This window comes from Siphateles boraxobius, unplaced genomic scaffold, assembly GCF_051911475.1.
Source record: "Siphateles boraxobius isolate OS27281-9 unplaced genomic scaffold, OSU_SipBor_1 2, whole genome shotgun sequence".
In the NCBI taxonomy this organism is placed as follows: domain Eukaryota; kingdom Metazoa; phylum Chordata; class Actinopteri; order Cypriniformes; family Leuciscidae; genus Siphateles; species Siphateles boraxobius.
In genome coordinates, this window is record NW_027508810.1 from 5,259,814 (window position 1) to 5,278,307 (window position 18,494).

General features: G+C 41.2%; 1 protein-coding gene across 1 annotated transcript in view; it reads right to left on the minus strand.

Moving 5' to 3' along the window:
- The window catches only part of il1rapl2 (interleukin 1 receptor accessory protein-like 2), a 657,808-nt gene extending 640,503 nt beyond the window's left edge, over nucleotides 1-17,305 (minus strand). Inside the window, exon 1 of the mRNA XM_077235721.1 lies at nucleotides 16,852-17,305. The gene's annotated coding sequence lies outside the window, so the exon portion shown is untranslated. The remainder of the gene's footprint in view (nucleotides 1-16,851) is intronic.
- Between the last annotated feature and the right edge of the window lie 1,189 nt (nucleotides 17,306-18,494).

Sequence of the window (18,494 nt, forward strand, 5' to 3'; positions counted from 1 at the left end):
GGAGCAAGTACCAAAGTGTAGACAATTTTGGTATGCAGTTCAATACTAGAATAAAGGTAAAATATATGAAAAATAATGCAATATTTTAAAAAACGAAGCATGAACACATGTTACAGTGCACCCCACAAACACAATCAAGCCTTCGAAAAAGGCGTTTTACCACCCCTTTAACAGCTGATATCATCATCATAACCTTAAATGCTAGATTCAATGTTCTTCAATTTAGTTTTTTCATTTTTTTTCATTTGATGTTATGTCAAGATGTAGGATCAGCAGATCTCAAACAGATTCTTAAATTTGTAATCCCACATTAGTCTATATATAATGTGTACAGTACTGTTATTATTATAGTGTTAAAAACCAAAAGCACTGTTTATTTCATTTGTATTTTTGTTCTGTCATTATTAAATTATTATTAAAACTACAAAAGTTATTCATTCAAGAGCAAGAGAAGTTCATTCATTCAATCGATCAACACTGAGCTAAACTAAGCTGAATGAGGACTCTATTATATTCTGTAGAGATGTTTTTAGTGCTGAAATTGAAGTTGTTTCATAATTGCTGAATTTGCAACATTAATATGGTTCATTTCCTTTTACTTTTTTTTGTTTGTTTGTTTATTAATGTGAAGCTGCTTTAAAACATACGTACAAAGCGCTAAATAAATAAATGTGACTCAAAATGTGACTTGTTGAATTGCTTTCAGCAGTATTGCACACAAAGATTTCTCAACTCAGGTGACAAAAGTTCAGTAGAGAAATAGGCTGGCACTATTAAGCCAGATCTAATAACATCACAAGAGGCGAGCTGGCTGGAGTCGGCTGTCCTCTCAGTGTACTGATATGGAGATGAAATGATGTTTTGTTTATATGAATAAAACAAGTGAAGCAGCATCAGCACACTACACCTTATCCATGTCTAAAATATCACTCAACAGCCCACCATGAAATTCTAAAGAATAGTTTGATTATTTTAATGGCATATTATATAAACATTGTGTCAAAGGTGATGCCACAAGTATCTACAAGTAGCTATTTTGTACTTCTCAAGAAGCTGTAATTGAATGTGTTTACCTGCACCCTCATAATGCAGTTATAAGAGATGTGACAATTAGCATACAGTTTGAATTGGCAGTATGGTTCTGTTCTGGGCAAGAACTCCCTGCGCATCAATGCAGCCTAGCATGGATAAGAGCAAGGAGAGCAGCAAATAACCCCCCTTAGGGTAAACAGACCAGAACCAACATGAATGTATTGCAGATATCATTGATTTAAGATTTTATTCTGATTCAAAGGGCACTCAGAAGGCCAAATACTGACTGCACATTACCTTCTCATCTATCCAATCGTGTTCTTATACTTGTGGTATATAAGATAAGTACTTACACATGTCTGAGTTCGCAGATGCTGACGCTTCAATTTATCTCCATCCTCCCCACCACCACCGAGACGGTTCCTTCCCCTCCATCCCGCCCACCACCACTAGGATGGTCCCTTCCTATACCTCCCAGGGGGTGGCTAAGCCCCTGCCTTTGTCTTCAGGCAGGAAATGCAGAGTCCGTATTTTCAGATTGCGAGCTACGGACGGAGCCTACGCCAAAGAACTTTATCATATATTGCTTGCTGGGCTGTTAATAAATGGTTAATTGTTACAGTATTATTCTCCCGAGTCTTTCTGGTAGAACTGACGGTACGCTTAATTTCTGTCAGGACCACTATTGTCAAATACGATTGACAATTAGCATACAGTTAGGATCGGCGGTATGGTTCTGTTCTGGGCAAGAAGCATGTTGTATGATCGCAGAACTATTGCTAAAATTAGTGTAGTTTGGCTGGGGGAAGCATACACCCTACAGCAATAGCTCAGACTAGCGCCAACAAACTGGTACAACAAGCATGTTGTATAATGACAGAACTATTGCTAAAACTAGTGTAGTTTGGCAGGGGAAGCATACACCCTACAGCAGGGGTCGGCAAGTAACTTTGGCCGCGGGCCAATATTTTTTTTAGCCAGTAGATGGTGGGCCAGCTACATGGAGTAGGCCTATGGATACAAATTAACTACTCTTAATGAACTCTGTCTCACAACGACTTGTTTTTGCATTATTTATTTATTGAACTAAAATGAAAAAACGAATAACGACGGGTTTTCTGATTTTCTGATTGTGTGCTCAGATCAAAAGCAATAATTTTGTAAAATGAATTACTGGATTAGACAAATTTTACTTTTGATTTTTAATTTAACACCTTAGTAGGCATATATCAATGAAATCATTTTAAACAGATCAAGTACTATTGTGGTAACAGATCACAGCCATTTTAATAAAGGTGTGAATAGCAATCATGCCTCATTTGCTTACAGTCCGACTTTTGAACTTTATTCCTTTTTTTTATTATTATTTATTCGACACACACACATGCACACCTAAGGTTTAAGGAGGTCTGCACGGGACTTTTTTTTTTTGTCCCGCTCCCACAAGGTTCTATTCAGCAACCGCTTAAAATACAATCTGTGTTCACCCGCTTTATTTCCCGACCTGACGGTTCCGCAAAATTTAGATCTCATTTACAGAATCTCACATTCAAATGTCTCTAACGGAAAGAGAGAGATTAAGTAGCCTATAACAACTATAAATGCTATACAAAAATGTTTGTGTCAATATAAAATATTATTTTAACATTGTACTGTCAGAAGAGAAAAAAATGTCACAGAAAAAATTTATCTAAAATAAATTAAATAGGACAAAGCCTATTACTCAAATTTCTAAGCAACATAAACAAAAACCATATTGCCCTACTGACAAAGAAAGTAGGCTATTTTCTGCCCAACTATTTCAAACATCCTTGCAATAAAAGAATGTTGTTGACTTACAATGGTTTCAGTACCAAACAGCTCCTCAGAGCTAGGTGTACAGGTGGTCAGAATGACGTGCGGATACGCTGTCAAAAGATGTCGAGAGTGGGGTATTGTCAGTCAGACCGCCCGCTCCGTCCAAAATTCACCAGAGTTCCGACCGCTACCGTGTTTATACTTTAAAATTTAATCCCGCGCCGCATGATTCCTTATGGGCGATTCACACAGTATGCGGCGACAGCTTTTCTCAAGTAGTGGAAGAGTTTTGTGCAGCATTTAGTGCAAATATTTTTTTATCAGGTAATACAAATAAAAATAGGCTGATTAAAAAAAACGGACTTCCAAAATAATCCGGCGGGCCAGAAAATGTCGCCTGTTGCCGACCCCTGCCTTACAGCAACAGCTCTGGCTAACAGCAGCTAAATCTGACAGCATGTTATAAACCCTCTACGCACACCTTGGCAATAGAATCGCCATTGGCCGCCAAATGCAAATCAAAAAAAGTGCAAATCAAGCACTATTTAATGATAGAACTTAGTAATTAGAACTAAAACTAAAACTCAATTTTAGCTGAACTTAGGACTGGTGGTGGTGTTTAAGCTATTTGATGGTCATTCAATGTTTCTGTAAAAAAAATAGATAATAGTAGGCCTAATAGATAATATTAATTGATATTATTAATATTAATATTATTGATGAGCTGCTGGGTTCATGAATATTAATCACATTGTCAGGGTTCGCTCAAACTGATTTGCTGAAATCAAAAAAGGGATGAGCGCCAGCCAATGGGATTGCTGTTTGCGCATTAGTTTCCGCCCACTAGCACTTGTTCTTAAAAGCTGAATAATTCCAAATTAACTTTGTTATTTTGACAGGAAAATACAACAAAGAATATCGGTTACATGTAGTACGTCGATGCTGCGTGGTATCTAAGTCTCTCTCGCTCTCTCTCTTTGCGTGTGTGTGAGAAACACAGCGCACTCAGCAAAGTGACGGCGAGCTAGGGTTTACGGTGCATCAAATACAGGTACACTGCGCACAGATCGCTTGACGGAGTGCAAAACTCTCAAGCGCTGATCAGTCAGTGTTCAGCGAGTGAAAATATATCTATGCGAGACTTATACTTGGTGTTGTCTTTTTCAGTTCGGCGCTCTCCGTCTCAGCAGCCGTGTGTGCGTAGCAGTTTACCAGTCACTCAAGTCCGTGCAAATGACGAGTTATACAAAAGTGTCCTGAGTATGCTGCTTTATTGATATCCCCGGCCTGCATTCACATGACCCACAATGTTGCAGTGAACACAAATACTCAGTGCATCTCTACCGGAAAACAACAGGGAAAACAAGGGAAAAAACACATCTCCGCTCGTACTATGCTGTACATTCGACCATGCGTGTTCCGGACTACATTACCCATGATTCCCTTCCGCTCGTACTACAATTTACGCCCTTACAACATTAAAGGAACAACTCCTTATTTCCCCTTTGTCCCACAACACTACCCCCACTCTGGAATGGTAATTAACTATAATACCAATACAGCACCCCTTGCATAGAAAAACATAAAATTTATCAACATTTCACAGTGCAAATAACAGGAAGGAATACATCCAACATACTGCGTCCTGTTTCTTTTCCTTTTTTTTTCTTAAGCAACTTCACTTGATGGAGCATACAGTCCATGTTAGCAAACTCCACTCAATTGATATACTAGCCTTTGTAATCCAGCCCCACGTGACAGGGTAAACAGTCCATAAGGCAGAGGGTAGCATGGTGCGTGGAAGGGGGGGGGGGTGGCATAAAAGTTTATTACACACAGTCCCTTTTTGGAAGCAGTCCAATTAGTGGATGGAATCTCTCTTCCACATCGCCCTTTTTTTTCTTTTTTTTTTAAAGGAGAGAATAGCAGCTGAGCTTTTGCACAAAACAAAAAGAATGTTAATACTAATAATACCTTGTTATTGATGAACTCACCCATATGCACAACAAATAACATCTACATGGGTCAACATAGAAAGGAAAAAAAAACATTAATGCAACATTAATTCTCTTTTAACAGTAGAACAGTTGGTATGTTCATCAAAGTCTCTTTTCCTCGAGCATCAGTTTGTCCAGTCACCAAACCACTTTGGTGGTCTCTTAACTCGTGACGGCCTACCCCCGATTTGGCCGTTAACAGTCCATGGTTGACTTGGTTGCACCGTGCTACCTTCTCCGCACTGCACATTTCTATCCTCCTGTTGAATCATTGGCACACAATACGTTTCATCAAGTACATCCATGCCGCTGTCATTTACAGGTTCCTCTGCAAAGAGGTGAGTGAGGCCAAGCTCAAGGTCAAGGTCACTAACGTTAGCTCCAAGACTGGGAGTAGGAACCTCCTGGGGTTGCCAGGCCTCCAAACTCTTAAACACCCAGCTATTTTCCAAGGGTTGTCGGGAATGATACGGCTTGAGCTTATCGTGATGAACGACCTTCACTTTTGTCTTTGGACCTTTCTGGATTCGATACACCATATCATCCAGGTGTCCTAGAACGAAGTAAGGACCCTCATAGGCAGGTAGGAACTTCCTGATCTTATTTTGCACCCTTTTAGTCCCTTTTATGAGGTACCACACAGCATCACCGACCTTATAATGTGTCCTCGCCACATTCTTGTCATATTGCTTTTTGGCACGTTCAACAGAACGACCCAGTTGCTCTCTGGCAATTTGATGTGCCAACTCTAACCTTTCTCTCATTTCAGCAACATATTGTGGGGGAGTGGGAGCTGAGGTTTCATTAAAAGGCAGCCCTACAACTAGATCAACAGGCTCTGTCAACTCCCGGCCGAAGAGCATCATGTTTGGGGTGAAACCAGTGGAGCTATGCTTGGTAGCTCGGTAAGCCATCACAGCCATGGGAACCATGACATCCCAGTCCCAGTGACACCGCTCTGAAGTGGTAGCCAGTATTTTCTGGAGGGTGGCGTTAAACCGCTCCACTTGTCCATCCGACTGGGGTCGGAAAGGTGTCGTTCGAGTCTTCTCAATTCCTAATAATTCACACATCGCTTGGAAAACACAAGATTCGAAGTTAGAGCCCTGGTCACTATGCAGTGTCGATGGTGCTCCGTAACGACAGACCCATTCAGTAACTATAACCTCCGCAACAGTGACAGCCTGGTCGTTGGGCAGGGGGTAGGCTTCCACCCACTTAGTGAAATAGTCCTGCACAACAAGAATGTAACGGTTGAATCGTTCCGTTTCGTTCATGGGGCCCATCAAATCAACAGCAATCCTTTCCATGGGAGCCCCAACCCGAACAGTGCCCATTGGTGCTTGTGGGGTCTTTGTGGGTCGAGCCTTCGCAGCACAGCTGGCACACGTGCGACACCAGAGTGTAACATCCTCCCGCATCTGGTACCAGTAATACCGTGACTGTAATCGGGACAGCGTCCGCTCCACCCCGAAGTGTCCACCCACTGGTCCATCGTGCATCTGATGCATGACATCCTTCCGAAAGACTTTTGGCAAGATAATTTGAGGATAAAACTCGGGGCCCTCCATCAGGTAGAAGCGCCTTACCAGGGTGCCATCTTTTAGATACAACCTCTTCCACTGGCTCCAGTAAGCTTTAGTCGCCGGTCCATAAGGCAACACGTCACCCCAGGGGGGCCGTTCCCCACCTTCCTCCATCCACCTTTTGATTGGGGCAATATCGCTGTCAGTTGCCTGAGTGGAGCGAAGTTCCTCAGCGGTCCACCCTAGGAATGGAGCAGTACTTGCCGTCATGACAGGCTGCACTACCCCCACTGGACAGAACTCAGGATTAGCATTTCCATTTCCAGGTCCGATGTCAAAATCACACTGAACTGCCTGATGACAAACCTGAGGGCTATTGGAAGAAGGTTCTTTAAGGCTGCAGGCACAATTTGAACGACATGGCCTCCTGGATAGCACATCTGCATTTTCATGTTGGCGCCCAGGCCGATGCACAACCTTGAAATCATACTCTCCAAGCTTTTCCAACCACCGAGCCAACTGTCCTTCTGGTTCTTTCATGTTTATCAGCCACTGCAGACTACTATGATCTGTCCGCACGACAAAAGGTCTGCCCAAAAGATATTGACGGAAATGTGCTGAGAACTCCACTACAGCCAACAACTCTCTCCGTGTGGTGCAGTAATTCCGCTCCGTTAGTGTCAATCCTCGACTGCCATAGGCTAGTACGCGTTCCTCACCATGTTGGAGTTGGGATAACACAGCTCCGATTCCGAAATTGCTGGCATCCGTATCGAGAATGAGGTCGCCACGATCCATAGGATACCCCAGAACAGGAGCGGTGGTGAGTAGCTCCTTCAGTTTTTCAAATGCTTGATTACTTTCAGGAGTCCATTGAAATCTGGCATTCTTTCGCAACAGATCATGAAGGGGCTTGGCCACTGTGGCAAAATCTCTGACAAAGCGTCGATAGTAAGATGCTAAACCAACGAATTGTCGGATTTCATTAACACTTGTAGGCTGTGGCCATTCTCGAATCTTTTCCACCTTCTGAGGATCAGTGCTGATGCCCTCCTCTGAAACTACATGACCCAGATAGATCACCTGGCGGCGGAAGAGGCAGCACTTGGCAGGTTTCAACTTGAGGTTGGCCTGGCGCAACCTTTCGAATACCTGCGCTAGGCGCTGAATCATTTCTTTGGCATCCCTCCCCAGGACAATTATGTCGTCCAAATAGACTAAGCAAATTTCCCATTGTAGTCCAGCCAGGACACGATCCATTAAGCGCTGGAACGTCGCTGGGGCGTTGCACAGCCCAAATGGCATCACATTCCATTCAAATAACCCCTTCCTGCTGCAGAACGCAGCAGCCTGCCGTGCCCTTGGAGTTAACTCCACCTGCCAATAGCCTGAGGCTAGATCCAGGGTGCTAAACCATTTCGCCATAGACAGAGTGTCCAGGGTTTCCTGAATTCGCGGAAGGGGGTAAGCGTCTTTGATTGTGCGTTCATTCAGGATTCTATAGTCCACACACAGTCTGTATGTCTGATCTTTCTTCCGTACCATAACAATTGGCGAAGCCCAGCTGCTATGGCCAGGGGCAGCTAAACCAGTGTCAAGGTTTTGCTGAATCTGTTCGTCTGCACTGCGCTGTTTCTCAAAGGCCATTCTTCGGGGCTGCTGTTTTACCGGTGGACATGGTCGTGTTTGGATGTCATGTTGCACCAGGTTGGTGCGACCAAGGTCCATCGGTCCAGCCGAGAAAACATCACCATAAGTGCTCAGGAGTTCTGCTAGCTCTTCTTGATCCGACTTCCCCAGATGCACTATACTCTCAGCATATAAAGACTGTAAATGACTTGGAACCGTTGCGGTGGTTGGGCTCGCAGTTGGCAGCTCAGAATTGGCAACCTTCACGACATTTGCAGGCTGTAGAAACCCGGCAATGGCCCCCTTCCTTACTTGCACGGCAATGGTGCCTGGGTTATACAGTCTTATTGGAATCTGTTTATTGGGTTGAGCATCAACTACAATCCGCGCCACCAACACTCTGTGTTTCTCCATAAACCCTTTTGTTGGACTCAGTAACACATTTCCCTGCACATGCTCTCGGAAATGTGCATTTCCTGGCACGATATATTCACGTCCTGCTTCCAGAACAGCGGTGCGTGCTATTCTAACAACGTGTACCCTGGGTTTGTTTTTGGGATTAAAGTAAGGTATCTGCTCACCGAACAGTACAATTTTCTGACTGCCAAAGTCGAGACGTGCTCGAGCTTGTTCCAGGAACGGATGTCCAAGAATGGTTTCTGTGTCCTCTGTTACATCGGCTACAATGAAGTTAACGCTGACTGTGTGTGTTCCGACCTGTATCGGCACGTGGACTTCCCTAAGAACATTCACATTTATAGGACCTATTCCTTGCAGAGCCTGTACTGTTGATAGTTCAAGTGGGGGTCGAACTCCTTCATTAATAGCCTCATAGCAGTGACGGGGTAGCACATTCCTTCTCGCTCCGCTATCCAAGAGAGCACATAGCTCCATGCTGTATAACAGTGTGTGTATACACATCTCAGGACCAGCACCCTTCACCTGAAGAACGGTGGAAGTAGGTTGGATGTCAGTAGAATGGTGTAGTGCTGGAGTTACACGAGGCAGATCGAGCCTGGGTGAAGGGCAGTTCCGTCTCATGTGTCCAATGCCTTGGCAGTTGTGGCATACAATCTCTCCCCAATTAATTTTCCCTCGTTTGTTGAATCTTAATTGGTGCGGTTTGGATTCCATTCTGAATGTTTTCTGTCTCTGATCAGAGTGTGGCGACACTGAACCCTCTCCTTCACTTTCACTCGGTTCGTGGCATTCACGGACTGCTGCAGCTCTGGCTCTCCGTTCCATTGGCCTTGTGGCCGACTGCATGAGTTGTGTTACACTGGCGGCAGTTCGTCGTGTGGTCTCGTATCTATGAGCAATATCGTAAGCACGACCCAGTGTACGTGGGCGCTCTTCCAGCAGTCTTTGCACAATGTCAGCATCCCCCATGGCGTTAGTGAACACTTCAACGCTGATGGAGTCCTGCTCTCTTTCAGACCGATCTGCATAGACAATGGAGCTTTCTCATAGATATCATCTCTTAACACATGTAGCGGCTCATCTGCCTTGCGGACCGTCTGCCTCAGCTCTATCCCAATGGCAGCTGCGTGCTCGGATGACGGGCCGTACGCGGCATCCATTTCCTCCACAATGCGAGCGTAATCCCATCTACCCGACCTGGGGTTTTTATGTATCACTGCACCTGCTGCTCCGACCAAACAAAACCTCATCTGCACAGTCATTGTCCTTTCAGACCAGGGATTAGCTCTGGCACAATCCTCAAAACGATTTAGGAACTCTCTCCATGACATTGAACCATCAAACTGACCTGGTCGGAGAGTAGGAATTCTTTCTCTTGGGGTACTGCATTCCTCTCCACTGTCAGATGATAGATCGTAACATGCCTGACGTGGTTTTCTTCCCTGCAGGCGGGGTCTAATAAACTCAGGAAAACAACTCTCATCAGCATTTATATAAGCAGTTTTATTTTCAGCCTCATGGACGCTATGCTGGACTGTACCACTCCCATGTGGAAAGCGATTAATTGGTGACATATATTGTGACATTGGTCTAACAGTTAAGTCTTTGTACACAGCTTGTGGGTAGTAGTTCAGATTTGCTGGCGTGCTCTGTATGTAACATGGTGTGTCAATTCCACTGTCATATGTAAACTCACTTTCCACAACACTTTTGAAAGGGTTGGTTTCACTCATAGCCTGTGGTCGTATTTTTGGCTCAAAGCAACGCGCAGGTCCATTAATTGTAGCTGATTGAGGGCAAGGAACAAAACTTTGCTTGAACGGATTATTTTTACTTTCACTATTGGACACTTGAACTTCCAATTCATTTAACCAATCCGCGAATGAGATGTGCGTCCGTTTTTCCTCATTCTCCGTCATTACAGATATGGCAGGGTTCACTTGACTGCTCTTATTTGTATGAGAGTATTTTCTCGTCATCCTCTCTCTCTCACGTGCGTCCGTCATGTTGCTATCTCTCTCTGACAACATCTGCTTCAGTTTACCATTCAGATTGTCCATATAACTCACCAAATGCGACGAACAAGATCCCGGACGATGCCCCTATGTTGTCTTTTTCAGTTCGGCGCTCTCCGTCTCAGCAGCCGTGTGTGCGTAGCAGTTTACCAGTCACTCAAGTCCGTGCAAATGACGAGTTATACAAAAGTGTCCTGAGTATGCTGCTTTATTGATATCCCCGGCCTGCATTCACATGACCCACAATGTTGCAGTGAACACAAATACTCAGTGCATCTCTACCGGAAAACAACAGGGAAAACAAGGGAAAAAACACATCTCCGCTCGTACTATGCTGTACATTCGACCATGCGTGTTCCGGACTACATTACCCATGATTCCCTTCCGCTCGTACTACAATTTACGCCCTTACAACATTAAAGGAACAACTCCTTATTTCCCCTTTGTCCCACAACATTAGCCTCTAACACATACTGGCGAGTAAAATCTGAGAATTTATTAGCCAATGGGTAATAATAGACATTATTTAGCGGCAACAAAATCTGATACGACAAGCATGTTATATAACCATAGGACTAGTATTAAAACTAGTGTAGTTTGGAAGGGGAAGCATACACCCATAGGACTAGTATTAAAACTAGTGTAGTTTGGAAGGGGAAGCATACACCCTGTAGTAGGGATGGGCATTCGATTAAATTTTCTTAGTCGATCGTCGGGAGAATTAACGATCGACTATCGATTAATCATTAATATTTTTATATTCAAATTCATTATTTATTTAACTTTTTATAAATTAAAAAATGCAATGAAAATACAAACATACAGTGTGTTTTTCCTCGATTAGATCTTTATTACAAGATGATCAACTTGTGGCAGTAAAACTGGACGTTCGGTTAGGCTAAACTTGAAGATATATGCGCTGCGGTGCTCGAAAGCAACGGAACCTGCAGCTGCAAGTTGGCGTTCTTAAACATCGACCCTCGTTAGTTCCAAAATAATAAATAATAAAAAAAAATCATGTTAAACAATAACTTAACCAAAAACATAATAATTCTTAGATCTGACAGGTTTTGTCAAAATGTAACTCAAAACTATCCAAGAACGGAGTCGAGAAAGAGGGTGAGAGAGATTAGCCTACCTACAGTAACAATCAATTAGGCTAGGCTACTTAACAAAGCCTCATAAAAAATAACTAGTAACTCACATACAACTTCTACACCAGTCTACTGATTTTTGTTGAGAAAGATCATTGCATTGCATCATTGATGACATGATCTGGGGTCAGACGCGACCGCAACCTGACCGTCAAGCCTCGTTTACACTTTCGCCTGGCTCTGCAGCGCGAGTCTCCGCAGACTGCTCGCGCACCTCCCCAAACAGACGAGGCGTTTATACTCGACGCGCTCGCCTGTGAAACACCGAATACCGCAATGACGTCATTTTTGCCGCGCTCACCTTCGCGCTCGTGCGGACGCGTCGAGTGTAAACAAGGCTTCAGTCCAGCCGCTGAAAACACCCGGTCTGAGGGGACTGACGTTGCCGGATGCACAGGTACCTCCGCGCTAACTTGACCAGCCCGGGGAACACGTTCACTTTCCACTCACACTACGCAACGCAGCAGCATTAGTTTAATGATAATCGATAACAAATTAACCTGATCGACGAAATTCTTAATGATCAATAATCGATCGTCGATTAATCATGCCCATCCCTACCCTGTAGCTCTGAGTCATATGCAGTGCACAGCTAAGCAATGAAGTACAGTGTCCTTTCTCATTCATGAAAATGATTTCTTCTCCCGTCGTACTGAATTCCATTGGTTGTGGAGGTGAAGATGACAACTCCCATGATTCCACACTCATTCACGGGATCATCAAGCTACGATGTTGTTACCCTTACGAAAAGTTTATTCAAGTGTTCTATTAGTATACTTCCTTTAAACTAAAAATAAGAAAGTATACTTTCAGTCTACATTTTATATACTTCTCAAAAATATACTATACTGTACTCAATCTTTTGATCGAAATAAACTTAAAAGTATAATTAAGTATTCAAAGTATACTTGGCTTGTAGTTGTGTTAACTCTTTTGATCTAGTAGCCAATTAAATATACTTTTCTACATCGTTTTTCATACAGTCTTACGAAACTTACATTGTTTGTATAACAAAATGCTTTCTCTGTGTCCAGATTTGACAGTAATGAATCAACATGAACTCAACTTTGAAAAAAAGTAACTAATTATGTCTGAATAAAAACCCAGCAACCAGGGAACACATAGCATAGACATGTTTATATATAGGGCTATACAGCCATCTAGTGGTTACACTATGGAATTGCAAGTGATAAATGGTGCATAATTTAGAGATGCTCTTAAAATATATGTTAAAGGGAAAAAATATTATTATAACTCATTTTAGTAAAATAATAATTCTGAAATCCCCCCTGATCAGCAGACCGGTGAAATTATGCATGCAGTAGGGCAGATACTAGGCCTACATTCAGCAGCATCAAGATTACAAACTGATATGGCCTGATGAGCAGAATACATACACTGAATACACAGAAATTTTCTTTCTTAACACACCAGCTCGAAATTCAGTTTTGGCTCATATAGTCAGCCTAATGGTGCACAGCCTATTTAGCAATCATGATTTATTAGGGCCCAAGCCTTGAAAAGGCGAAGGCCCTATTGTTTTCCTAAGGATTATTCTTCTTCTTTTTATTATTATTATTTAACTACCTTTTGGGCACTTTTGGAGCCCTTAACATGCTCGAAAACTCTTGAAACTTTGCACATGGGTCAGAAGCTGCGGCCATCAAGGCCGGGCTGAAGCTGGTACCCCGGGCATGGCAGGGGGGCTCGGCAGCGCCCCCTGGAACGAGGTTTGAACACTTGTCCATATATCAAACAGGCTTGCATGTAATAATCTGAAACTCGGTACACATATAGATCTCATCAGGCCAAACAACTTTCGTGCTCTATGTTTTACGCCAGCCCAACAGGAAGTCGGCTATTTAGGTTTATTAGGAAACGCATGCTCAGGAATTTAAAATACTTCTCCTAGGGAATTTACCCAATCATCACCAAACTGCATGAAGTCTAGACATTGAGGATGAAAAATTGCCAGGGGATTTTTGATATCTCGAACGGTTTGGCTGTGGCGAGGAAACAAATTTATGGCGAATAATGGAAACAGGAAGTGTTATAACTTCAGCATACATTAACTGATCTTGATGAAACTTCAGCAGTGTGTTCGTTTTAAGAGGCCGATCACATGGATGTAAGTATTGTATGTCAAAGTTATAGCGCCACCAACTGGCAGCAGGAAGTGAGTCACTTTCGAAGGAGTGATGAGATAATTAGTAGATTGTGTTCACTCAATGGCTGGCTGTCTAAGTGGTGTCCGCAAAATAATATAGAATTCGTAGACAATTGGAAAAGTTTTTTGGGCAAACCTGGCCTGTTGAAAAGAGATGGTATTCATCCCTCCTGGGATGGTGCTGCTCTTCTCTCTAGTAATTTGGCTCATAGTCTTAGAGATAAAACATACGTGTCCTGTCACGTATGAAGTAACAGCCTGTTACTTGCAAAATTCACATAAATCTCTTCAACTTCGGGATACAGCTATTATTTTACAGTGGAGTGAAGGGTTCATACAGAAAGAGCATGTGGAAATATCCAAGCACTTAATGATGTATCTTTACAAAACAAAAACTCTTTCTACAATCCACAATGAGTTCCAAGCCTCTAGTATAAGCCTCCTTCAGTAGGTAAAAAGTGTCTTCTTCATGACACCTTCATTTGAAATAGCATGTCAAGGAATGTATGTGAATTCTTGCCACCAATTTATACAATAAAATTCAGCTTGTGGAAACGCATTTCCACTTGCTATTTCATCCTATCTACAAAGCTACAAAGAGCTCCATTGAAGACAGCAGATTAGAATTTCTTCCATGGCAAACATGAGTGCACTTTTTTCCTCTAAGAGGCCAAGGGAGTTGACGGTGATAAATGGTTGTGGCAGAGGCACAGCAGCACCCACGTGGGGATTGGCACTGTCATCTGTTTTCATTTAGCCAGAGATTCATGGCACTCTTGCATGCAAAACGAGTGAGGATGCTCTACTGGAAATTGAGAAGGCTCACCCTCACCCTTTCGCCAGTCTTGGGCTATACGTGGATTCGGAAGTGGATTTGCATCCCTTCGTTCAATTCACTCTTTGCCAACATACCAATGAAACTCTGTGTGCTTCTACAAAGCATTTTTTCTAACCAGTTCACCCAAAAATTTACATTTTGTCATTATCTACTTACCCTCATGTCATACTCTACCCATCACATTATGTTCTTACTCCCATGAGATTTGTGTGGGGAACAGACCAAAATGTACGCATTATTTTTAAGATGACTTTTTGAAGAGAAAAAAATACAGAAGCTCAGACATTCTGATATAATCGATCTACTTTTTTTTATGGAAAAAGAAAACGATGAGTAAATGATGAATACATTTTTATTTTGTGGTTTGTTTCAAATAAGACTGCATGTGTACTGTGCCGAATTGTCAATTGAAATAATGTAGATGGTGAAATACATTAACCATCAGTTACTTTGACATTAATTATAGGGGAAGTACAGCAAGTATTGTAACAATACCACATCTGATGAATTACCCACATATCTTAACACAGGATGTTCATTTGATTAAGAATACTGAAATAGAGTTTTCATTGTTTTGATATCTAATGTGTTGACGGCAAACTATATTTGGAATATATATATATATATATATATATATATATATATATATATATATATATACACTGTATTTATCTGCTGCTTTCCTCTAACAAACATAATCTATTTCTTAATTAGTGTAATAGAAAATATGCAAATTATTAGTAAAGATCAGACTTTAGAAAAAAAGCTTAACCTCAACTATTTAGTGTCAGTGAACAAGACTGCAATTAAAGGTAAATTAAAACAGCCACAGGATACAATAACTTTACTTTCCTAAACCATTACATTTGCACCTGAAATTATCAAGCACTACTGCTGTACATTAGAGAACAAACCATTAGTACTGCTTTCACGTCAGTCTTCATGTAGGCTACAATATTCCATCAGTGGTAATTAAAACAAAAAACTAAGCAGGGAGAAACAGTGGAAAAAGCTCATTGATGGAGTTGCATTTCTTTGTTATGAATCAAGCCTAGAGTTTGTGGAGGTAGTAGCACAGTACAATATCCAGTCCTCTGCAAGATTTAAGTTTATCAACATTAAAGAAACCTACAGATCTAGTAGAACCGCATCAATGCCCAATCAACCAGATAAAGGCTTTGAAAATGTGAGTCAGATATGAAATATTGCAATCTAGAGCTACTATTCCAAACAACTAACGTAAGGTTGGGTAAAGTAAGATGCATTCTGCAGTGTGTGTTGGGGGAAATGCCATCATACCGGCAGGATTCAAAAAGGCCTGCACAACTTATGTAAACCCCCCAAAAAATTGGTCTGAAATGTATGTTGACGACATCACAGGAAATTCTAAAATTTTTCAATCTTTTAAAATCTTTATCTATAAAGCTTCATCCGTTAGTACCACTCATTCTCTATATCAGCCTTTACCACAGAGAAACGTATCATGAGTAAAACGCTATATGAATGAATGAATAAATAAATATATAAAGAAAGAAAGAAAGAAATAATCAAAGATTGACTGTGGTGCAGAAGAACACTTGTTGCCATGGAATATCACCAAATGTTTATATCCCTGTTAAAGTGGCACTAATAGTATGTCTTATCTCATATAGGCTACAATATGATCAACATATAAAACCATCTAAGTTATATTGAACCTTATAATTATTATCATGGTTACTATGGTAAATTGTATGACACATGCAGGCCGGTTGTTCATAAGTAAAATCATAATAAAATATTATTACAGCTCCTTCAATCATTGTAAGTAGCTTTCAAAAGCTTTCTGGAATGTTTTATTTATTTATTTATAATAATAAAGCCACCACTGTAGAACAAGTAATATATATGGAAACATATTATCAACATTGTTTTTACCGAATAAATCTGACTACACTATGTTAAAGCTACAGTGGGCTGATCAAGCAGGAATGCACATTTCCACTTTTTTACAGTGCAACAAAAAATCCTAAAAGGACCATCTTTTTGGTGGTTACCATGGTGACTTTAATAAGGGCCAACAGTCCCTTACCACTTTTAAGTATCCCATTTAGTAAATCTCCAGACATTTACATTGCTATTCATTTAACATAAAATATCGCTATCAGTGTGGGTAAAGTAGTGCAAAATAAAAAATCTTGAGGTTAACAAAAAATAATAATGACGTATAATCCGCTGCACGAGAGATTCAATCAATCAATAGACAGTCAATCCGTTTTTTTAAATAGTCCACTTACCGGATGGTGCTGAAGTGTTTTCACCCTCGCACGTCAGATAAACGAATAATCTTTGCGATGTATTTCCACAAGTTTATATCAGATGTACTTCATGAAGATGTGGTTTATCATGGGCAGAACCAGCAGATGAAATTAAACGAGATAAACGGAGGTGAACCGTAAATAGCGAGTCAATATAACGAAGCAGTTTATCAAAGTCGCCAAAGTTATTTCTGCTGATCGTCATATATCATCTGCTCGATTTGTTAGTTTTTGACATCCACTTAGAAGCTTCGATACATATCATCTGCTCGATTTTTTAGTTTTTGACATCCACTTAGAACTTCCATCCTATCAGATTTTTTTTTAACCAGCACCTGGAGGATAACTGCCCCTTTCTGTCTTTTAGAGTAAATTCAATCCTTTGGAAGCGCCTCACGCGTAATTCAGGAAGCAGCAGATAGATGGAGAGTTCAGTCGTATCACACATTACAGGGTTTTTCAGATCGGCACACTACCATATTACTCCTAATAGGAATGCAGTATACAGTATTGGTGTCCGATTCACAAATGAATCATCTTTTGAACAGCTTTTTTAGTGATTTGGTTGAACCGATTCGTGCAGCATCTGTGAACTCGACAGTGAGGACGGCGAGTAACACTTCATAAGACGCTGGATTCTGTAAGACAGGAATTGGGAAAAAGGTGATTAACAACTGTATGTTATTAAAACTTGTACTGCAACATGACACGTGAAATTACTTATGCGAACTCTTTTGACTCATCAAATGAATCAGTGTACCGTTTCTTTTAAACTAACAGTCCGAAGGAACCGACTCGTTCAAAGGTATAGGACCTCTCAATATTAGTAGAATTGTGTGTAGAATGTAGAGCGTTAGTTCTGCTGAGGAACTGTTCTACAGCACTTAACTCTTCAATCCGTTTATTAGAAAACTCTTTTTAAGTAGAAATATTTTAATGTAATGAGTGTTTGCTGAAATAGTTTTGCAGTGCTTTATGACAATATCCGAGTTAGCGCCTCCCTGTGGACTATCACGTGTGAATATCCCTGGATTGGGCGTGGGTATTTTGAGACTTTCCTGATCTCAATACACACGTGGATCTGTCCAATTGAGCTTAACCAATCAAAAAAAAAAATACTCTCTTATTTGAGAGTAGGTGGCTGTAGTCAGTGGAGGAGTGAAATAAATGCAGTCAAGACAGTTCTCACTTCTCTTAGGATCAGCCACCTATGATATCAAAGGCAGATATCGCGTGATTCATGCTCATGTTCTTTGTTACTAATAGGGTAAGACGGGGTAAGATGCACCCCGGGGCCATAGATGGCACAAAACCTCCTCTCAACATTTGATGAATGAATGTGCTCTTCTTAATTTTTAAATTTCATCTAAATATGAAATTTAAATTTATTAGTGAAATTTAGTCAGTCAAAACTTTTTTTCACGTTAACCATGTAGGCTAATCTAATTTTGTGTTTCTGGAAAATAGTGATACGTGTCATTGTATTAGGCATATGCTTTTTGTGTCCATTTGTTAAATCGGCATTTGTGGGCATGTTAATGTTTTTGTTTTGTTTTTCTTATTGTATTCCATGGGGTTATTATTAATTTCCATGAGTTAGATGTAGGCCATGGCTTACATTT